This window comes from Pseudophryne corroboree, chromosome 9 (genome assembly GCF_028390025.1).
Source record: "Pseudophryne corroboree isolate aPseCor3 chromosome 9, aPseCor3.hap2, whole genome shotgun sequence".
In the NCBI taxonomy this organism is placed as follows: domain Eukaryota; kingdom Metazoa; phylum Chordata; class Amphibia; order Anura; family Myobatrachidae; genus Pseudophryne; species Pseudophryne corroboree.
Window position 1 is genome coordinate 392,811,868 of NC_086452.1, and position 18,483 is coordinate 392,830,350.

At 48.2% G+C, this 18,483-nt stretch overlaps 1 protein-coding gene across 14 annotated transcripts in view; it reads right to left on the minus strand.

Annotated features, from left to right (window-relative positions):
- ERC2 (ELKS/RAB6-interacting/CAST family member 2) overlaps window positions 1–18,483 on the minus strand; it is a 2,157,515-nt gene that overhangs the window by 1,791,908 nt on the left and 347,124 nt on the right. The gene's annotated exons all lie outside the window — the stretch shown is intronic.

The following is an 18,483-nucleotide window of genomic DNA, read 5'->3' on the forward strand; positions in this document are numbered from 1 at the left end:
TCCAATACTAAACCCACATACTCCGGTCACTGTAGGGTGCAGGGCGCAGGGGGGGGGGGGGGGGGCGCCCTGGGCAGCAATTAGAGACCTCTTGGCAAAAGTTTGCATAATATACAGTTGGGCACTGTATATATGTATGAGCCCCCGCCAAAATTGTACATGAAAGCGGGACAGAAGCCTGCCGTCGAGGGGGCGGGGCTTCTTCCTCAGCACTCACCAGCGCCATGTTTTTTCTCCACAGCACCGCTGAGAGGAAGCTCCCCAGTCTCTCCCCTGCAGTTACACGGTAGAAGAGGGTAAAAAGAGAGGGAGGGGCACATAATTAGGAGCAAAAATCAATATAAACAGCAGCTACTGGGTTAACATTAAGTTACTGTGTTATTCCTGGGTTAATAGCGCTGGGGTGTGTGCTGGCATACTCTCTCTCTGTCTCTCCAAAGGGCCTTATGGGGGAATTGTCTTCAGATGAGCATTCCCTGAGTGTGTGGTGTGTCGGTACGTGTGTGTCGACATGGCTGAGGTAAAAGGCTCCCCTAAGGAGGAGATGGAGCAAATGTGTGTGTGAGAGGGTGTCTCCGTCGACAACGCCGACACCTGTTTGGATATGTGTAATTAAGTGCTAAGGTGAATTTATTGCACAAAAGATAGAGAACAGACAGGAAATCTACCCATGTCTGTCCCTATGTCGCAGAGACCTTTAGAGTGTCTCAATGCTCACTATCCAAAATAATAGACACTGATATCGACACGGAGTTTGACTCCAGTGTCGACTACGATAATGCAAAGTTACAGCCAAAATGGCAGAAAAGTATTCAATATATGATTATTGTAATAAAAGATGATTTGCATATCACTGATGACTCATCTGTCCCTGACACAAGGGTACACATGTTTAAGGGGAAGAAAGCTGAGGTAAATTTCCCTCCTCTCATGAAGAAAAAGAGCGGGAATCTCCAGACAGGAGACTGCAGTTTCCCACAAAGAATTCTCAGGCAGTATCCTTTCCCCACTAGGGCCAGGATATGATGGGAATCTTCCCCTAGGGTGTCACGTTTGCCCAAAAGGTAGCCCTGATATTCTCAGGGATCCTGCAGATAGCGTGCACATTCTGGTACACTACTCAGACCGGCGATTGTGTCGGCATGGGTTTATAGCGCTGTGGCAGCGTGGACAGGTACCTTATCAGCAGAGATTGAGACCCAAGTATGTATATAGATATATATATATGTATATATAGAAATATATATATATTAAAGATGCTGTCTTAAGAGATATGTATATATAAAACATGCCCAAAGAGACATGAGTATACTGGGTCCTAGAGTCAAAGCTATGTCGATTTCTGCTTGAAGTGTCCTGTAGAATATGCAATGGACAGATGATGCCGACTTAAGAGGCATATGGAAGGCTGAGGATTGTGTGGAGAAGGGTTCTCGGACCTGGTCTCCACAGCTATAGCTGGTAATTCTGATATTTTGCCTTATATTCCTGCACAGCCTAGGAAAGCACGACATTATCAAATGCAGCCTTTAGAATAAAGAAACAAGAAAGTCCGAGGTGCGTCCTTTCTTGCCAGAGGCGGGGGCAGAGGAAAGAAGCTGCACAACACAGCTAGTTCCCAGGAACAGAAGTCCTCCCCGGCCTCTACAAAAATCCACCGCATGTCGCTGGGGCTCCACAGGCGGAGCTAGGCCCGGTGGGGGCACGCCTTCGTAAGTTCAGCCACAAGTGGGATCACTCCCTGTTAGATCCCTGGGCAATAGATATTGTGTCTCAGGGATACAAGCTGGACTTTGAGAAGATGCCCCCTCACCGACGGCCCTGCCGGCTTCCCCCCACGAGAGGGAAACAGTGTTAACTACAATTCACAAATTGTATCTTCAACAGGTGGTGGTCAAGGTCCCCCTCCTTTAACAAGGAGGGGGTTATTATTCGACCATGTTGTAGTCCCGAAACCAGACAGTTCGGTCAGACCCATATTGAATTTAAAATCCCTGAACATATACCTGAAAAGGTTCAAGTTCAAGATGGAATCGCTAAGAGCGGTCATTGCAAGCCTGAAAGGGGGAGATTTTATGGTGTCTCGGGACATAAAGGATGCATACCTTCATGTCCCCATTTATCCACCTCATCAGGCGTACCTCAGAATTGCGGTACGGGATTGTCATTACCAATTTCAGACGTTGCCGTTTGGTCTCTCCACGGCCTTGAGAATATTCACCAAGGTAATGGCGGAAATGATGGTGCTCCCGCGGAAGCAAGGTGTCCCTATTATCACATACTTGGACGATCTCCTCATAAAAGCGAGATCAAGAGAGCACTTGCTGAACAGCGTATCACTTTCTCTGGAAGTGTAACGGCAACACGGCTGGATTCTATATATTCCAAAGTCGCAGCTGGTTCCTACAGCTCATCTGCCTCTCCTAGGCATGATCCTAGACACAGACCAGAAAAGGGTTTATCTCCCGATAGAGAGAGCTCAGGAGCTCGTGACGCTGGTCAGGAATCTATTAAAACCAATACAGGTGTCAGTGCATCACTGCACTCGAGGCCTGGGAAGGAGGGTGGCATCATACGAGGCCATTCCCTTCGGCAGGTTCCATGAGAGGACCTTCCAATGGGACTTACTGGACAAGTGGTCCGGATCACATCTTCAGATACATCGGTTAATCACCCTTTCCCCCAGGGCCAGGGTGTCTCTCCTGTGGTGACTGCAGAGTGCTCACCTTCTCGAAGGTCGCAGATTCGGCATTCAGGACTGGGTCCTGGTGACCACGGATGCAAGCCTCCGAGGGTGGGGGGCAGGAGACTTGCCTTCACATCAATATCCTGGAACTAAGGGCCATATACAACGCCCTAAGTCAAGCGGAGACCCTGCTTTGCGACCAACCGGTTCTGATTCAGTCAGACAATATCACCGCAGTGGCTCATGTAAACCGCCAAGGCGGCACAAGGAGCAGGGTGGCGATGGTAGAAGCCACCAGAATTCTTCGCTGGGCGGAGAATCACGTAAGCGCACTGTCAGCAGTATTCATTCCGGGAGTGGACAACTGGGAAGCAGACTTCCTCAGCAGGCACGACCTCCACCCGGGAGAGTGGGGACTTCATCAAGAAGTCTTCATGCAGATTGCAAGTCGGTGGGAACTGCCACAGGTGGACATGATGGCATCCCGCCTCAACAAAAAGCTGCAGAGATATTGCGCCAGGTCAAGAGACCCTCAGGCGATAGCTGTGTACGCACTGGTGACACCGTGGGTGTTCCCGTCGGTCTATGTATTTCCTCCTCTTCCTCTCATACCCAAGGTGCTGAGAATCATAAGGAAAAGAGGAGTGAGAACAATACTCTTTGTTCCGGATTGGCCAAGAAGCACTTGGTATCCAGATCTGCAAGAAATGCTCACAGAGGACCCGTGGCCTCTGCCTCTAAGACAGGACTAGTGCAACAGGGGCCCTGTCTGTTCCAAGACTTATCGCGGCTGCGTTTGACGGCAGGGCGGTTGAACGCCGGATCCTAGCAGAAAAAGGCATTCCGGATGAGGTCATTCCTACGCTGATAGAGGCTAGGAAGGATGTGACGGCTCAACATTATCACCGTATACGGCGAAAATATGTTGCTTGGTGTGAGGCCAGGAATGCCCCTACGGAGGAATTCCAGCTGGGCCGTTTCCTTCACTTCCTACAGTCGGGAGTGACTTTGGGCCTGAAATTGGGTTCCATTAAGGTCCAGATTTCGGTCCTATCCATTTTCTTTCAAAAAGAACTGGCTTCTCTTCCTGAAGTTCAGACGTTGTAAAGGGAGTGCTGCATATTCAGCCCCCTTTTGTGCCTTCAGGAAACTTGGGATCTTAACGTGGTGTTGAGTTTCCTGAAGTCACACTGGTTTGAGGCACTCAAAACCGTGGAGTTAAAATTTCTCATGTGGAAGGTGGTCATGCTATTAGCCTTGGCTTCAGCTAGGCGTGTGTCAGAATTAGCGGCTTTGTCACATAAAAGCCCCTATCTGGTTTTCCATATGGACAGGGCAGAATTGCGGACCCGTCCGCAATTTCTGCCAAAAGTGGTGTCATCTTTTCATATGAACCAACCTATTGTGGTGCCTGTGGCTACTCGTGACTTGGAGGATTCCGAGTTGCTGGATGTGGTCAGGGCTTTGAAGGTTTATGTAGCCAGAACGGCTAGAGTCAGGAAAACTGAGTTGCTGTTTATCCTGTATGCATCCAACAAGCTGGGTGCTCCTGCTTCAAAGCAAACTATTGCTCGCTGGATCTGTAACACGATTCAGCAGGCTCATTCTGCGGCTGGATTGCCGCTTCCAAAATCAGTAAAAGCCCACTCCACAAGGAAGGTGGCTCTTCTTGGGCGGCTGCCCGAGGGGTCTCGGCATTACAGCTTTGCCGAGCAGCTACTTGGTCAGGTTCAAACACTTTTGCAAAGTTTTACAAGTTTGATACCCTGGCTGAGGAGGACCTTGTGTTTGCTCATTCGGTGCTGCAGAGTCATCCGCACTCTCCCGCCCGTTTGGGAGCTTTGGTATAATCCCCATGGTCCTTACGGAGTCCCCAGCATCCACTAGGACGTTAGAGAAAATAAGATTTTACTTACCGGTAAATCTATTTCTCGTAGTCCGTAGTGGATGCTGGGCGCCCGTCCCAAGTGCGGACTTCTTCTGCAATACTTGTATATAGTTATTGCTTAAATAAGGGTTATGTTGTGGTTGCATCAGGGTTGATCTGATGCTCCGTTGTTGTTCATACTGTTAACTGGGTAAGTTTATCACAAGTTATACGGTGTGATTGGTGTGACTGGTATGAGTCTTGCCCTGGATTCCAAAATCCTGTCCTTGTACTGTCAGCTCTTCCGGGCACAGTTTCTCTAACTGAGGTCTGGAGGAGGGACATAGAGGGAGGAGCCAGAGCACACCAGTATCCAAATTCTTTCTTAAAGTGCCCTGTCTCCTGCGGAGCCTGTCTATTCCCCATGGTCCTTACGGAGTCCCCAGCATCCACTACGGACTACGAGAAATAGATTTACCGGTAAGTAAAATCTTATTATCTCTTCCTCCTTCCAGTGCTCCATGCTGTCTCTCTCCGTCTCCCCTGCAGCACAATTGTCACCTCAGACGCCAGAGGCAGTGCCACACCCGCTCAGCCAATCAGAGAGACCCTGCTGCTCAGCCAATCGCCAGTGCCCCGCCAGCTCAGCCAATAAGCGCTGTTAACCGCAACCCGTTTCTAAAATACCGGGTCGGACCCTTTCAGACAGCTGGCAACCCGAGTACGATCTGGGAAAAACCCAGGTAGAAACCTGGGTCGAAGTCCTGGGAATTCAGTCCCGGGTTGACCCTTTCAGACAGAAAAAATTCCGGGTCGACCCTTCCCGAGCCAGGAAATTACCGGGTTCTTTTCCTGTCTGAAGTGGTATTAGAGTCAAGTTACTATTTATTGAATATGAGTATTTAAAGTTATAACATTAGTTAAGTAAACTAAAAAAACATGCTGCCACAGCAAGTGTAGTGCTACAAAGTTTGTAGCAATAGCTTCACGTGCAAAGTGCTGACATGCAACGGCTGAGTAGCATCTACCCCTGGAATTGGATTTAAAATGTTGCCAACTACGGGTGTATATTTGTTAATATTATATAATATAAGCTATGCAAGGACACATCTCACGTATAGAGACACAGCATCCCTACAGGTGGAGCTGTAGCACAAAAGCTGCATTTCCAGATAAACCCCTGAAATAATATGACTTTATTCTTGCTAGACTAAACTACTGCCAGACCAGTCGAGGCCTATTTACTTTGCAGGCCTGTAGACAAGATCTTTTTAGCACATTACAGAAGCCCGGAGGGCCTTCCTGCAGAAAAAACAAAGAGTTTCACTGTAAAATGCCCCTACATAACAACCTGCCAAACAAATGTGGATATGGAACGATTTAGCCAAACATCTTGGTTTGGAAACTGGGCGTATCCCCGGCAGTTTAGTTTGTAGTTTGGCTCATCCATCCAGCAGTCTCTTTTCAGCAGTTCTAGAACAAACTGACCAACGTCATACATTCCATGTATATTCATGTACTGTTACCTGCTCATTCCTGCACCATTAATGTCCTGCTATTAATCATCCTCATGGCTCCTGACAAGGTTAATACTTCTCAGTTCAAACACAAATAGAAAATTCATTCTGAACTTTATCACTGGGAGATGGCGTAGTGTTTATAAAACACAATAGGTCCTTTTTATAAATTCCATTAATTCAGCCACAAATATTTTTTGATTATAAAAGCAAAATAAAAACACAGGATTTTTAAGACATACCTTATTTAAGTGGTAACCTAACCCTCCACGGAATCCACAAAGAGAACAAGCATCCAAGACTGTGCATTGCTCTGTAATTGGAATTTGCATTTGGGTCAAAGATCATTATTTATATAATCTGGACAAACGGCTGACGAATAATAAAAGTGTATTACAAGGACTGATACTTCCATCATGCAACATTTCTGAACTGAGAAAACCAAACCAAGATGCAAGGAAGTTTAACTCTTCAAAGAAATGTATGATTAAAAAATAAATAAAGCATAAAACATCTATATATTATTTTTGGGTATATTAAGATGGTTACACACACATGCGTTTCTGTTTCCAGTGATTATTGATTACTTATGCCTGGTCATATTTGACCCAGGTACTGTGAGGCAGCAGTGCAAACCACTGCACCGCTGTGCTGCCCCAGTTTTTCAAATAAAGGAGCAGATTTATTAAGCCTGGAGAAGGGATAAAGCAGTGATAAGTGTAAGGTGATAACACACCAGCCAGTCAACTCCTAACTGCCATTTTTAAAATCCGTAATGATTGGCTGCTGCGTTATCACCTTGCGCTTATCACTGTTTTATCCCTTCATCTTGGACTGACAAAGTCACTGGGACCTTGAAACTTTTCTGTACAAGGGCAGTGTCGCACTGGGGCATGGAGGTCGCAGCGGGACATGCAGTGGTAGGGTTGCAGTTTTAGGGTGTGACCAGTCTCCAAATAGGGTGTGGCCAACCACCACATTGGTTTGCTGAACCATCAGAAAGTGCATGGAGTAGGCCCCTTGATAAATATATCTAGTAAAATAAGAATTTACTTACCGATAATTCTATTTCTCATAGTCCGTAGTGGATGCTGGGACTCCGTAAGGACCATGGGGAATAGCGGCTCCGCAGGAGACTGGGCACAAAAGTAAAAGCTTGAACTAGCTGGTGTGCACTGGCTCCTCCCCCTATGACCCTCCTCCAAGCCTCAGTTAGGATACTGTGCCCGGACGAGCGTACATAATAAGGAAGGATCTTGAATCCCGGGTAAGACTCATACCAGCCACACCAATCACACCGTACAACCTGTGATCTGAACCCAGTTAACAGTATGATAAACGAAGGAGCCTCTGAAAAGATGGCTCACAACAATAATAACCCGAATTTTGTAACAATAACTATATACAATTATTGCAGACAATCCGCACTTGGGATGGGCGCCCAGCATCCACTACGGACTATGAGAAATAGAATTATCGGTAAGTAAATTCTTATTTTCTCTAACGTCCTAAGTGGATGCTGGGACTCCGTAAGGACCATGGGGATTATACCAAAGCTCCCAAACGGGCGGGAGAGTGCGGATGACTCTGCAGCACCGAATGAGAGAACTCCAGGTCCTTCTCAGCCAGGGTATCAAATTTGTAGAATTTAGCAAACGTGTTTGCCCCTGACCAAGTAGCTGCTCGGCAAAGTTGTAAAGCCGAGACCCCTCGGGCAGCCGCCCAAGATGAGCCCACCTTCCTTGTGGAATGGGCTTTTACAGATTTTGGCTGTGGCAGGCCTGCCACAGAATGTGCAAGTTGAATTGTACTACAAATCCAACGAGCAATCGTCTGCTTAGAAGCAGGAACACCCAGCTTGTTGGGTGCATACAGGATAAACAGCGAGTCAGATTTCCTGACTCCAGCCGTCCTGGATATATATATTTTCAGGGCCCTGACTACGTCCAGTAACTTGGAGTCCTCCAAGTCCCTAGTAGCCGCAGGCACCACAATAGGCTGGTTCACGTGAAACGCTGAAACCACCTTTGGGAGAAATTGAGGACGAGTCCTCAATTCTGCCCTATCCGTGTGAAAAATCAGGTAAGGGCTTTTATAAGATAAAGCCGCCAATTCTGAGACACGCCTGGCTGAAGCCAGGGCTAACAGCATTACCACCTTCCATGTGAGATATTTTAATTCCACAGTGGTGAGTGGTTCAAACCAATGTGATTTTAGGAACCCCAAAACCACATTGAGATCCCAAGGTGCCACCAGGGGCACAAAAGGAGGCTGTATATGCAGTACCCCTTTGACAAACGTCTGGACTTCAGGCACTGAAGCCAGTTCTTTTTGGAAGAAAATCGACAGGGCCGAAATTTGAACCTTAATGGACCCTAATTTTAGGCCCATAGACAGTCCTGTTTGCAGGAAATGTAGGAAGCGACCCAGTTGAAATTCCTCTGTAGGGGCCTCTTTGGCCTCACACCACGCAACATATTTTCGCCAAATGCGGTGATAATGTTTTGCGGTTACATCCTTCCTGGCCTTTATCAGGGTAGGGATGACTTCTTCTGGAATGCCTTTTTCCTTCAGGATCCGGCGTTCAACCGCCATGCCGTCAAACGCAGCCGTGGTAAGTCTTGGAACAGACAAGGCCCCTGCTGGAGCAGGTCCTTTCTTAGAGGTAGAGGCCACGGTTCCTCCGTGAGCATCTCTTGAAGTTCCGGGTACCAAGTCCTTCTTGGCCAATCCGGAACCACGAGTATAGTTCTTACTCCTCTCCTTTTTATGATTCTCAGTACTTTTGGTATGAGAGGCAGAGGAGGGAACACATACACTGACTGGTACACCCATGGTGTTACCAGAGCGTCCACCGCTATTGCCTGAGGGTCCCTTGACCTGGCGCAATATCTGTCTAGTTTTTTGTTGAGACGGGACGCCATCATGTCCACCTTTGGTTTTTCCCAACGGTTTACCATCTCTTGGAAGACTTCTGGATGAAGTCCCCACTCCCCCGGGTGAAGGTCGTGTCTGCTGAGGAAGTCCGCTTCCCAGTTGTCCACTCCCGGAATGAACACTGCTGACAGTGCTATAACATGATTCTCCGCCCAGCGAAGAATCCTTGCAGCTTCTGCCATCGCCCTCCTGCTTCTCGTGCCGCCCTGTCTGTTTACGTGGGCGACTGACGTGATGTTGTCCGATTGGATCAATACCGCCTGACCCTGAAGCAGGGGTTTTGCTTGACTTAGGGCATTGTAAATGGCCCTTAGTTCCAGAATGTTTATATGAAGAGATGTTTCCATGCTTGACCACAAGCCCTGGAAATTTTGTCCCTGTGTGACTGCTCCCCAGCCTCTCAGGCTGGCATCCGTGGTCACCAGGATCCAATCCTGAATGCCGAATCTGCGGCCCTCTAGTAGATGAGCACTCTGCAGCCACCACAGAAGAGACACCCTTGTCCTTGGCGACAGGGTTATCCGCTGATGCATCTGAAGATGCGATCCGGACCATTTGTCCAGAAGATCCCACTGAAACGTTCTTGCATGGAATCTTCCGAATGGAATCGCTTCGTAAGAAGCCACCATTTTTCCCAGGACCCTCGTGCACTGATGCACTGACACCTGGCCTGGTTTTAGGAGATTCCTGACTAGCTCGGATAACTCCCTGGCCTTCTCCTCTGGGAGAAACACCTTTTTCTGGACTGTGTCCAGAATCATTCCTAGGAACAGGAGACGTGTTGTTGGAATCAGCTGCGATTTTGGAATATTTAGAATCCATCCGTGCTGACGTAACACTAACTGAGATAGTGCTACTCCGACTTCTAACTGTTCCCTGGAACTTGCCCTTATCAGGAGATCGTCCAAGTAAGGGATAATTAAAACGCCTTTTCTTCGAAGAAGAATCATCATTTCGGCCATTACCTTGGTAAAGACCCGAGGTGCCGTGGACAACCCAAACGGCAGCGTCTGAAACTGATAATGACAGTTTTGTACCACAAACCTGAGGTACCCTTGGTGAGAAGGGTAGATTGGGACGTGGAGATAAGCATCTTTGATGTCCAGAGACACCATATAGTCCCCTTCTTCCAGGTTTGCTATCACTGCTCTGAGTGACTCCATCTTGAATTTGAACCTCTTTATGTAAGTGTTCAAGGATTTTAGATTTAAAATTGGTCTCACCGAGCCGTCCGGCTTCGGTACCACAAACAGCGTGGAATAATACCCCTTTCCCTGTTGTAGGAGAGGTACCTTGATTATCACCTGCTGGGAATACAGCTTGTGAATGGCTTCCAAAACTGCCTCCCTGTCGGAGGGAGACTTTGGTAGAGCAGACTTCAGGAACCGGCGAGGGGGAGACGTCTCGAATTCCAGTTTGTACCCCTGTGATACTACCTGCAGAATCCAGGGGTCCACTTGCGAGTGAGCCCACTGCGCGTTGAAATTTTTGAGACGGGCCCCCACCGTGTCCGAGTCCGCTTGTAAAGCCCCAGCGTCATGCTGAAGACTTGGCAGAAGCAGAGGAGGGCTTCTGCTCCTGGGAAGAGGCTGCCTGGTGCAGTCTTTTTCCTCTTCCTCTGCCCCGGGGCAGAAATGAGTGGCCTTTTGCCCGCTTGTACTTATGGGAACGAAAGGACTGAGTTTGAAAAGACGGTGTCTTTTTCTGCTGCGAGGTGACCTGGGGTAAAAAGGTGGACTTTCCGGCCGTTGCCGTGGCCACCAGGTCCGATAGACCGGCCCTAAATAACTCCTCCCCTTTATACGGCAATACTTCCATATGTCGTTTGGAATCCGCATCCCCTGACCACTGTCGCGTCCATAACGCTCTTCTGGCAGAAATGGACATAGCACTCACTCTTGATGCCAGGGTGCAAATATCCCTCTGTGCAGCACGCATATATAGTAATGCATCCTTCAAATGCTCTATAGTTAGTAATATACTGTCCCTATCCAGGGTATCAATATTTTCAGTCAGGGAGTCCGACCACGCCACTCCAGCACTGCACATCCAGGCTGAGGCGATTGCTGGTCGCAGTATAACACCAGTATGTGTGTATATACCCTTCAGGATATTTTCCAGCCTTCTATCCGCTGGTTCTTTAAGGGCGGCCGTATCAGGAGACGGTAACGCTACTTGTTTAGATAAACGTGTGAGCGCTTTATCTACTCTAGGGGGTGTTTCCCAACGCGCCCTAACCTCTGGCGGGAAAGGATATAGTGCCAATAATTTATTAGAAATGAGCACTTTTTTATCGGGGGAAACCCACGCTTTATCACACACCTCATTTAATTCATCTGACTCAGGAAAAGCTACTGGTAGCTTTTTTACTCCCCACATAATACCCTTCTTTGTGGTACTTGTAGTGTCAGAAATGTTCAATGCCTCCTTCATTGCCGTGATCATGTAACGTGTGGCCCTACTGGACATTACGTTTGTCTCCTCACCGTCGACACTTGACTCAGTATCTGTGTCTGGGTCTGTGTCGACCCACTGAGGTAACGGGCGTTTTATCGCCCCTGACGGTGTCTGAGACGCCTGGACAGGCACTAATTGATTTGTCGGCTGTCTCATGTCGTCAACAGTTTTTTGTAAAGTGCTGACATTGTCACGTAGTTCTTTAAATACAACCATCCAGTCAGGTGTCGACTCCCTAGGGGGTGACATCACTAACACAGGCAATTGCTCTGCTTCCACATCATTTTCCTCCTCATACATGTCGACACAATCGTACCGACACCCAGCACACACACAGGGAATGCTCTGATAGAGGACAGGACCCCACTAGCCCTTTGGGGAGACAGAGGGAGAGTTTGCCAGCACACACCAGAGCGCTATATATATACAGGGATAACCTTATAAAAGTGTTACTCCCTTTTATAGCTGCTGTTTATAATTTAGCTGCCAATAGTGCCCCCCCTCTCTCGTTTTTACCCTGATTCTGTAGGGACTGCAGGGGAGAGTCAGGGAGCCGTCCTTCCAGCGGAACTGTGAGGGAAAATGGCGCTTGTGTGCTGAGGAGATAGGCTCCGCCCCTTCACGACGGCCTTATCTCCCGCTTTTTTCTGGAAAGCTGGCAGGGGTTAAATACATCCATATAGCCCAGGAGCTATATGTGATGTATTTCTTTTGCCATCCTAAGGTATTTCAGTTTTTTATTGCGTCTCAGGGCGCTCCCCCCCAGCGCCCTGCACCCTCAGTGACCGGAGTGTGAAGTGTGCTGAGAGCAATGGCGCACAGCTGCAGTGCTGTGCGCTACCTTAGTTGAAGACAGGAACGTCTTCTGCCGCCGATTTCACCGGACTTCTTCGTTCTTCTGGCTCTGTAAGGGGGCCGGCGGCGCGGCTCCGGGACCCATCCAGGCTGAACCTGTGATCGTCCCTCTGGAGCTAATGTCCAGTAGCCTAAGAAGCCCAATCCACTCTGCACGCAGGTGAGTTCGCTTCTTCTCCCCTTAGTCCCACGATGCAGTGAGCCTGTTGCCAGCAGGACTCACTGAAAATAAAAAACCTAAAATAAACTTTTACTCTAAGCAGCTCAGGAGAGCCACCTAGCATGCACCCTTCTCGTTCGGGCACAAGAATCTAACTGAGACTTGGAGGAGGGTCATAGGGGGAGGAGCCAGTGCACACCAGCTAGTTCAAGCTTTTACTTTTGTGCCCAGTCTCCTGCGGAGCCGCTATTCCCCATGGTCCTTACGGAGTCCCAGCATCCACTTAGGACGTTAGAGAAATACTATTAGTGCATGCATTATAATATACCAAATTAATAAACGCAGTGCACTGTAGAAAATACACCATAGTCCTGTGCAGTATACAGGTATATTCAATTCATGTCGGATCCTTTCCGATGGAAAGTATCTGATATGTGAGTATTCAATGCCTCGCCAAACCTGACAGGTTTGGCCCGTTCCCGAAAATGCCAATCCAACTTTTTTAAAGTCGGACTGACATGGTCAGAAACAGGGGCTAAAACCTGTCGGGTTTGGCAGCGCTTCCGACAATACACGTGGATTGGTGGCTTAAGCTGCCGATCCGTGTGCTGTCCTACAGGTTTCCGACAAGTCCGAATTCCTGACTTGTCGGAAAAAAGGGGGCAGCATTGAATAGGTCGGTACCCCTTCCGACCTAAAACAATCGGAAACTGCCATATTTGCGACAAGATGGCAGTTTCCAACTTCAGTTGAATGCCCCCCATAATGTAACATATGTTTAATGTATAAATCATGTGCACATTCTGGAACCTGATCATTAGAGGAAGAGGTGGACCCTGGCAGTGGGACTCACCCCAGTCCAACCCTGTACAAGGGTATATAATATAGGCTACTATTCGGTGTTGTTCTGGTTGGTTGTCACGGCTATGACTAAATTTAGGGTATTATGACTGTCCTTTGCCTGCTCCAGCCACATTTATACTGTACATAATATCACCAATGCTATCAGACCACGTCTCAGTTTTGCTCCTATTTTACTAACTACATACAGTATACTGATGATGCTGTACAGGCAGCAACAGGTGAGAGTGTCAGATAAACAGATAGGCGACATCCTTCAGATGGGCAGGAAAGGTAAATAGATTGGACAAGCTGCGAGAGGTAAGGCAGCACATGTCGGCCTTAGTTATGAAAACCCTGTATTAATTTAACTTATATAATGTTCCTCAACCAGTGTGTTACACATCTAATTAGGACTAGTATGGCATTCACAGTACTAAGAAACAGAAAATCTGCTACTACAAAACTTTCTCACCTTATTTAAAAAACATACTTTCCAACTGTCACGGCTGTTTTCTTTCAGGTAGGTAGACCCCCCCCCATAACACTCAAATTGACTGTTTCCATTTGTACTTTATGATGAGATGCTTAAATACTTGAGGGTATGAGCCTAAACTGGCTCAAAGGGAATGTGGTTAAGATACTGGCATTCGGCATCCCAACATCAGCGGGGGTGGCATTCTGTATGCCGGCGGTCGGGCTCCCGGCGCTCAGTATACCGGCGCCGGGAGCCCGACCGCCGGCATACCGACACTTATTTTCCCTCGTGGGGGTCCACGACCCCCATAGAGGGAGAATAAAATAGTGTGGCGCGCGTAGCGCGCCACCGTGCCCGTAGCGTGGCGAGCGCAGCGAGCCCGCAAGGGGCTCATTTGCGCTCGCCACACTGTCGGTCAGCCGGCGGTCGGGCTCCCGGCGCCGGTATGCTGGGCGCCGGGAGCCCGACCGCCGGCCAGCCGTAGTGAACCCCATCAGCGGAAATGCAGGTACCAGGACACCAAACGCCAGAATCCCGATCGAGCTACCGCCAGACTCCACTACTGCTAAACTGCGGATGTGGGGACTTACTGTAGGTTTAGGCTGCGGAGGAGGGTTCGGGTTAGGATGCGGGAGAGGGTTAGAAATTGGCCCCAGGGGTGAGAGTTAGGGGTAGGCTGCGGGTTATGGGGGTAACAGTTAAGCACCCCCGGGGAGAATTAAGCTGCGGGGAGGGTTAGGTTAGGCACGACTGGAGAGAGATAGGGTTCGGCTGAACAGGGGGAGAGGGGGGATTCTATGGGTTAGGGTCAGGTTCTGGGATAGATGGGTTAGGATCAGAGGGGTGGGGATCAGGGTTAGCTTAGGGTTTGGGGGACTGTCACGATTTTCACCTCCGAGATGCCGCTGCCGGTACTTTGACAGCTGGCATCCCGGGCCCTGGGATATTGTATGTATTCCGCTCAAAGGAAGTCTGTTTGAAACATATCCACAAGTCACTGATATAATAGCATTGTACTTTGTACTCTGGCACATACTGTACCTCCTGATATTTAGAGATGCAAAATCGAGCAAAAGAAGACCTGCCCTTATTCCGCCTAGGAAAGCCCTCTGTTATCACAACTCTACACTTTATGGTGTGCACAAATCAGGACAGTTGAGCGATATTTTAGCACATTCTGGTATGCCTTTAAAACGCATTCGATTATATAATCTGCAGCCAATTTAATGAACTGATATGAAGCATTTTTAGTATTCTGCATTTGATGCATGTTACAATAAGTGTCTGTGCCATACAATGCGGCTGGGTAGTATTACTGGATAGTTATGTATGTAAATGCATTAAGCCTTGTACCCACTGGTGTTAAAAAAAAAATTCTTTATTAGTTTGGAAGGATATTAAAACATACATTTAAATATCGGACAATAATGGGGATATGCATCAACGCTTAGAGACAGTACCATCCAATCAGCTTCTACAGGTAGTGTTTGAAAAATGACCGTTAGGAGCTGATTGGTTTGTACTTTATGTCTCCCAACGTTATCTCTCTCCAAACACTGATGCATATGCACCACTGTCGGATAAAAAAAATGGATGAAAGGAAGATAACATATAGAAACATCATATGGAAGTAATAAAAAAAAATAAGAATTTACTTACCGATAATTCTATTTCTCGGAGTCCGTAGTGGATGCTGGGGTTCCTGAAAGGACCATGGGGAATAGCGGCTCCGCAGGAGACAGGGCACAAAAAGTAAAGCTTTACGATCAGGTGGTGTGTACTGGCTCCTCCCCCTATGACCCTCCTCCAAGCCTCAGTTAGGTACTGTGCCCGGACGAGCGTACACAATAAGGAAGGATTTTGAATCCCGGGTAAGACTCATACCAGCCACACCAATCACACTGTACAACCTGTGATCTGAACCCAGTTAACAGTATGATAACAGCGGAGCCTCTGAAAAGATGGCTCACAACAATAATAACCCGATTTTTGTAACTATGTACAAGTATTACAGACAATCCGCACTTGGGATGGGCGCCCAGCATCCACTACGGACTCCGAGAAATAGAATTATCGGTAAGTAAATTCTTATTTTCTCTATCGTCCTAGTGGATGCTGGGGTTCCTGAAAGGACCATGGGGATAATACCAAAGCTCCCAAACGGGCGGGAGAGTGCGGATGACTCTGCAGCACCGAATGAGAGAACTCCAGGTCCTCCTTAGCCAGGGTATCAAATTTGTAGGATTTTACAAACGTGTTTTCCCCTGACTAAATAACCGCTCGGCAAAGTTGTAAAGCCGAGACCCCTCGGGCAGCCGCCCAAGATGAGCCCACCTTCCTTGTGGAATGGGCATTTACATATTTTGGCTGTGGCAGGCCTGCCACAGAACGTGCAAGCTGAATTGTATTACACATCCAACTAGCAATAGTCTGCTTAGAAGCAAGAGCACCCAGTTTGTTGGGTGCATACAGGATAACAGCAAGTCAGTTTTCCTGACTCCAGCCGTCCTGGAACGTATTTTCAGGGCCCTGACAACATCTAGCAACTTGGAGTCCTCCAAGTCCCTAGTAGGTGCAAGGCACCACAATAAGCTGGTTCAGGTGAAACACTGACACCACCTTAGGGAGAGAACTGGGGACGAGTCCGCAGCTCTGCCCTGTCCGAATGGACAAACAGATATGGGCTTTTTTGAGAAAAAACCACCAATTTGACACTCGCCTGGTCCAGGCCAGGGCCAAGAGCATGGTCACTTTTCATGTGAGATGCTTCAAATCCACAGATTTGACTGGTTTTAAACCAATGTGATTTGAGGAATCCCAGAACTACGTTGAGATCCCACAGTGCCACTGGAGGCACAAAAGGGGGTTGTATATGCAATACTCCCTTGACAAACTTCTGGACTTCAGGAACTGAAGCCAATTCTTTCTGGAAGAAAATCGACAGGGCCGAAATTTGAACCTTAATGGACCCCAATTTGAGGCCCATAGACACTCCTGTTTGCAGGAAATGCAGGAAACGACCGAGTTGAAATTTCTTTGTGGGGCCTTCCTGGCCTCACACCACGCAACATATTTTCGCCACATGTGGTGATAATGTTGTGCGGTCACCTCCTTTCTGGCTTTGACCACGGTAGGAATGACCTCTTCCGGAATGCCTTTTTCCCTTAGGATCCGGCGTTCCACCGCCATGCCGACAAACGCAGCTGCGGTAAGTCTTGGAACAGACATGGTACTTGCTGAAGCAAGTCCCTTCTTAGCGGCAGAGGCCATAAGACCTCTGTAAGCATCTCTTGAAGTTCCGGGTACCAAGTCCTTCTTGGCCAATCCGGAGCCATGAGTATAGTTCTTACTCCTCTACGTCTTATAATTCTCAGCACCTTAGGTATGAGAAGCAGAGGAGGGAACACATACACCGACTGGTACACCCACGGTGTTACCAGAACGTCCACAGCTATTGCCTGAGGGTCTCTTGACCTGGCGCAATACCTGTCCCGTTTTTTGTTCAGACGGGACGCCATCATGTCCACCTTTGGTATTTCCCAACGGTTTACAATCATGTGGAAAAAACTTCCCGATGAAGTTTCCACTCTCCCGGGTGGAGGTCGTGCCTGCTGAGGAAGTCTGCTTCCCAGTTTCCATTCCCGGGATGAAACACTGCTGACAGTGCTATCACATGATTTTCCGCCCAGCGAAAAGTCCTTGCAGTTTTTGCCATTGCCCTCCTGCTTCTTGTGTCGCCCTGTCTGTTTACGTGGGCGACTGCCGTGATGTTTTTCCCACTGGATCAATACCGGCTGACCTTGAAGCAGAGGTCTTGCTAAGCTTAGAGCATTATAAATTTACCCTTAGCTCCAGTATATTTATGTGGAGAAAAGTCTCCAGACTTGATCACACTCCCTGGAAATTTTTTCCTTGTGTGACTGCTCCCCAGCCTCTCGGGCTGGGCTCCGTGGTCACCAGCATCCAATCCTGAATGCCGAATCTGCGGCCCTCTAGAAGATGAGCACTCTATAACCACCACAGGAGAGACACCCTTGTCCTTGGATATAGGGTTATCCGCTGATGCATCTGAAGATGCGATCCGGACCATTTGTCCAGCAGATCCCACTGAAAAGTTCTTGCGTGAAATCTGCCGAATGGAATTGCTTCGTAGGAAGCCACCATTTTTACCAGGACCCTTGTGCAATGATGCACTGTTTTTAGGAGGTTCCTGACTAGCTCGGATAACTCCCTGGCTTTCTCTTCCGGGAGAAACACCTTTTTCTGGACTGTGTCCAGAATCATCCCTAGGCACAGCAGACGTGTCGTCGGGATCAGCTGCGATTTTGGAATATTTAGAATCCACCCGTGCTGTTGTAGCAGTATCCGAGATAGTGCTACTCCGACCTCCAACTGTTCCCTGGACTATGCCCTTATCAGGAGATCGTCCAAGTAAGGGATAATTAAGACGCCTTTTCTTCGAAGAAGAATCATCATTTCGGCCATTACCTTGGTAAAGACCCGGGGTGCCGTGGACAATCCAAACGGCAGCGTCTGAAACTGATAGTGACAGTTCTGCACCACGAACCTGAGGTACCCTTAGTGAGAAGGGCAAATTTGGGACATAGAGGTAAGCATCCCTGATGTCCCGGGACACTATATAGTCCCCTTCTTCCTGGTTCGTTATCACTGCTCTGAGTGACTCCA